We start from the raw sequence: 5,340 nt of genomic DNA, 5'->3' as shown, positions 1-5,340 counted from the left end.
AAGAATTGCATTGAATAATATAGGTATTCTATTGGAATTTTATTTCACATTATACTTGCAACAATACTCAAGTAGTGACATGAATTGTGCAAGTCAAAACTCCTCATTCCCCTGTAATGCTTCAGATTCCACCCATGCTATTCGTCTTTCTAGGGCATCATAATACTCTCCATACCCGTGCAATGAAACGGCCGCATGGCTAGACCACAAATCCCTCCATACGAAGTGCGCAATGGAACAACATAGTGAATGTGCAGGAACTGGTATTGAAGATCCTCCAAGGATCGATGACCAACAAGGTATATGAATGCCACTGGAGTTGGGAAGATGGCCACTACCCAAAGGAAGTGCTTGTCAGAATCTACGACAATAGTGCCAATATGCTGTTCAAAAGAGAAAATGAAATTATAATGTTTGAGTGCATGTCTCAGCCAGGTCATGGGCCATGGCTGTTGGGTCGATTCCCAAATGGTCCTCTCGAGGATTTTCTTGATGCTCAGACGCTTTCAGTAAAAGATTTACGTGATCCCGACATATCTCAAAATATTGCTATCAAATTGAATGAATTCCATCATTTAGACATTCCTGGATCATCTCATCCACGACTATGGGAGCGCTTGTGGGATTCACATATTATGGACAATACCAGTCCCGCATGATAGATAGGCTAGCGAAACCACTGTGGTTGAAGGCCGAGCAACAAGTTGAATGCCTCAGGGACACCACAGATCCATTATTCACGAGAGCTGAAGTGTTTCAAGCATTAAACACAGATCTATTAATCGTGCCAATCATGCAAAGTTTTTCCATCCTAGTGGGCATTTCTTCTATTAGCTCAAAGCTCGAGAGAGCCAAAACTACATCCATGTATCAATGGCAATCTTGCGACACATTTATCTGCAGATTCATTGTTGATAGACCTGGGACATATTTCTATCATGGCCACTACGGTCTCCAGCATTCGGTTGGTTTGTATGACTCTTTGATAGTCGACTCTGCAAAAATAGAGCCCTTCATCTATAACAGAGAGCAGCAGTGTATAGGAGAAGTTAGAAATGGAGCGTTGTTAATACTCGCGTGGAGAGAGCAACAACGTATGGAGAATTCAACTGAGTTTATGAAACAACATTTATGGCCTCCTGGCTCAAGCATTACCCAGATTATCATGCAGAGGGCCAAAGAGCGCAGAAAGGACAATTATGCACAGGCCAGGGAGCGCAGAGGGCACAGTCAAGGAGTTACAACTAATTTTAGGAATGCTAAAAATAGGGCTGGAGAAATGACAGAGGTTGCAACTAGAATTTAGCTGAGAAAATATTTATGAAATGCAGAAGTCATGGCAGAAATAACCTGCACAGAAAGGCCATAAAACAAATGGCTCAAATTAATTATGCAGGGTAGGAAAACGCTTGCTCTGTTACCATGTTAGACACACATGGGCAACAAAGGAATATGAATGATAAAACAAGAGAATATATTTTTATTAACAACTGATATACATTTATAGTACATATTGTGACCGTTGAGTTCCACATCCCAAGGTCTCTTGGACTCCTTTTTTCTATTCGGCTTCCACACTAACCCATTGAGGATTAGGTGTCCAATAATAGAATGTATCTTGCAATCAATGTATTTTTTCCAAAATATTTAGAATTTGAAGCATATTCACTATTATACCAGGATTTCTAATGACTTTATTTCCCCACTCTATAATTATCTTTGAGAAGGAGATCCTCGGGTTCTCCTCCACAATTGTGGTTTCCTTGGAGTTGATTGGCAATAGATATATAACTAAGAATGGAAGCTATATACATGCATATGGAGTTACTAAGCCTCATTGTTCCTTCCAAATCATACTTTGGACATGCCCTCTCTAAAATAAATAACCTATTAAACTACTCTATATGGCCTCAACATTACCATGAAGATTAGGGTGAATAGATAATGGCCTCATTATCTTATTTTTTTGGTGCACACACCTTCCATGATTTTGGTTACATAATAATTAAGGTTAGAGGGAAAAAATATTATCATATAAATATGGAACCACTTCTATCTATTTAATTTTTTTTTAAATGTTAATGATATTTCTTATATGAGTTTGTTGAAATGTTGACATTACTAGAAACAAATTGGAGAGTTGTAGGAATAACAGCTGGGAAGAAGGAAGGAAATCATAGAAGAGTAGCAGTTGCAGAGGGATGGTGGGAAGGATCAGATACAACCAGGTAGGAAAATAGTAAGGAAATTTGAGCAAGGGAGAAGGTGAATATCAAGAGAAGGAACTGGAAGTTCAGGTTGTCACGCAGAGATGAGTCAAAAGGCAGAAAAGAGAACCAAAAATGGTTGTTTTTGTTATTGATGTTGTTACCATTGTTGTTGCGAAGCTATGAGACTGCTTTGTATCTATCAATTCATAAACCTATGTATTGTTATGTTGAGAAAGAGGCCCTGAGCTTGATGTAAGGTATTCACCACTCAGTTAAATGATGAAAATTTTTATTGGGACCATTGTGTGTTAGTTGCATGTTATTCTAGTTCTTTAAGATTTTTATGTATGCTCATATTTTAAGTAGTCTCTTTATTATAGTATATATGGCATGTTGCGGTCAGACTTCCTTGTAGAATGATTCAATGTTCTCTATTCTTGATTTTCTAATATGATTCTCCCTGATATTAGATCTCAACCCCCATCTAACTAAGGTTGCGACATGCTTTGGGTGAGACTCCTTACCCATTATGGGTAAGGTTAAAATGATGATGTTGTGCTAGAATACAGTGGAGCCTTATTGGACCTTATGCCCAAACTTGGGGTTTTGAAATTGTTGCTATTTATCTGCCAACAAATGGTTCTGTTGCCAGGACTTGAAATTTGAAAAGGGGGTTTAGAATATGGTATAAAGGATCTTTAAGAAAGAACTACCAAACTGGTGGAATGAGCAAGTGGATCATTTTTTTTCTTAGTAAGCTCAACTCCGCTAACGAACTATTGGAGAAGAAATCTTGTATTCGAAGCCGGCTAGTGATCAGTATGAGATATTATGGTGCAAGTTCCTAGAAGAACTTTACAACTGGTTGCAGACATTACAAGTGAAAGGAAAGTCCAATTGACAAAACCCATCTTGTCGCACCTAGACTCAAGCGATCTCCCTACGCTACATCGCCTTGATACATATCTGATGAGAGTGCTAGATTTCTGGGTACAAACCACGGTGGAAGGGTATATTATTGAATTTGCAGAAGAAAGTCATCAGTATTTTTTGAAAGCTGAAGTCGTGTTCTAATCGGGGTTGCAAGAGAAGCTACAGAAAGAGGTTACCCTATGGATTAAGGTGTTCCATAACCCAAGCATGACAATGTAAACACCTAGGACCCAAATCCAAGCATGACAATGTAAACACCTAGTACTGGGGGAAGGACCTAAAGGGAATGATTCTATTGAGTGGGAGATATGAGAATGTCACGAGGATGGATGCAGATGACTTTTGAAAGGCCAGGGATCTAAGAACGCAAAGGAGAGCACAGATAGTGTAAAAATGGCTAAGAGCCATGTAGGTGATTAAAAGGCGACAAAAGAAATTTCACCAAGCAGGAGCGGTGTTAAGAGATCCGAAAGAGGGAGAAAGTATGGAAGGAAGTTCAGTGGGAAGGGCAAAGACGACCGCAACCAAAGTGGGTCTAAAAGGTGATAGGGACCCACCCCTGCCAATGGAAATGGGGATAATTAGCCATGGGGTGGATATGAAATCAACACTAGACATTGTGCCAAAATATGTCGGATCAATTGGAAATGCACTGAGATACGAGATTTCCCTATCTTTAATGATATAGATTCAATAAGTTCATTTATCAACAAGATTGATGCAATGGTTATTGAAGAACATAAATTACCTCAACTAAATGTCACATTACAAGCGACACTGCCAATATGGTGGGGATTTCACCACAACTACCTCCAAGAATGGGAGAAGATCAAAATAGCCATGGAAGTAAGATTCAAACAAGTGGGGGAGTACGCTCAATATTTCATCAAATACAGGGGGGACTCTAATCCTCAACAACATTTACAAAATTGTAAGGAGATATGGGATTGGGAAGGAGTTCCAAAGGAGTTATGGTGCATGGTTTTATACACACCCTAGGAACCTTTCCAAAATCTTGGTATGTACAAGAAAAAATAAGGAAACATACTGGAGATTGGGACAATTTTGTTAGTAGCTTTTGATTTTTAGACAGCAAAAATATGATGACTGAGGTGTTGCAGGCTGTCAAGTGGATTATTCTCACCTCGAGTCAGCTAATGGAGGGGTGCATAGATCATAAGACTTTACAACATATCTACGAGTCTAGATATCATGAAGCAATAGCTTGTGGGAAGGTGGACAAAGACCCGGATAAATATGATCTGGAGGAATTACGACATATGTCATTCCACGAAACCAAAGGGGAAAGGGATATCAAGGATGGACCTATCAATGATGATCCACATTTACTCCCATTGAAGTTGTGGAAACATAACATCGGGACCGATGACAAACCCAAGTTAGCCTCAATTGGAGATTTTTAGGATAAGCAGACTACAAAGGAAATTTTTGACCTCCTGAGAGAATATGAAGACTTGTTCCCTTCATCGGTCGCGAAACTGAAGGGGATCAAGGGAGATATAGGGGAGATGAAAATCATGCTAAAACCAGATGCAAAGCCAGTAAAGCATCGACCATACCCACTGAACTCGAGGGTTAAGGAGAAAGTAAAAAAAAATAGACAAGATGCTAGTAGTAGGGCTTATATTTCCGGTGGACGAGGCAGAGTGGGTAAGTCCGATTGTGATATGAAAAAATAAAGACACTATAGAGATAAGGGTCTATGTGGACTACCACAGTCTGAACAACGTTTGTGTGCATGATCATTTTCCTACACCATTCAGTGATGAAGTTCTAGATAATGTAGCGGGGAATGAAGCCTACTCTTTTATGGATGGATTCTTTAGTTATCACCAAGTTAGGATCACAGAAGAGGATAAGAAGAAAATTACATTTACCATGAAATGGGGATCCTATTCCTATCATGTTATGCCATTCGGTCTCAAGAATGCACCTGTGGTGTTGTCAAGAATTGTGATTTTCGCCTTTAGAGGTTATGTCCACATGTTCCTATAAGTCTATATGGATGAATGGAAAATCTATAGTATGCTGAAGAAACACTCCAGTCTTCTCAAAATCATGTTCGATTGATGTATACAACTACAAATCTCACTAAATTTGAAGAGGTACTGCATATTTGGAGTCCCTTTTGGCACACTTCTGGGCCACATAGTGTGCAAAGGAGTATGTGCAGATA

General features: G+C 39.3%; 1 pseudogene; it reads left to right on the top strand.

Moving 5' to 3' along the window:
• Nucleotides 1-287: 287 nt before the first annotated feature.
• LOC149185127 (putative choline kinase 2 pseudogene) lies at nt 288-659 on the top strand (annotated as a pseudogene).
• Nucleotides 660-5,340: the final 4,681 nt, after the last annotated feature.

Source organism: Pinus tabuliformis, chromosome 3_2 (genome assembly GCF_031772625.1).
Source record: "Pinus tabuliformis cultivar Carrire ecotype Pingquan chromosome 3_2, CPIR1, whole genome shotgun sequence".
Classification (NCBI taxonomy): domain Eukaryota; kingdom Viridiplantae; phylum Streptophyta; class Pinopsida; order Pinales; family Pinaceae; genus Pinus; species Pinus tabuliformis.
This window is presented reverse-complemented; position numbering and strand designations above follow the sequence as displayed.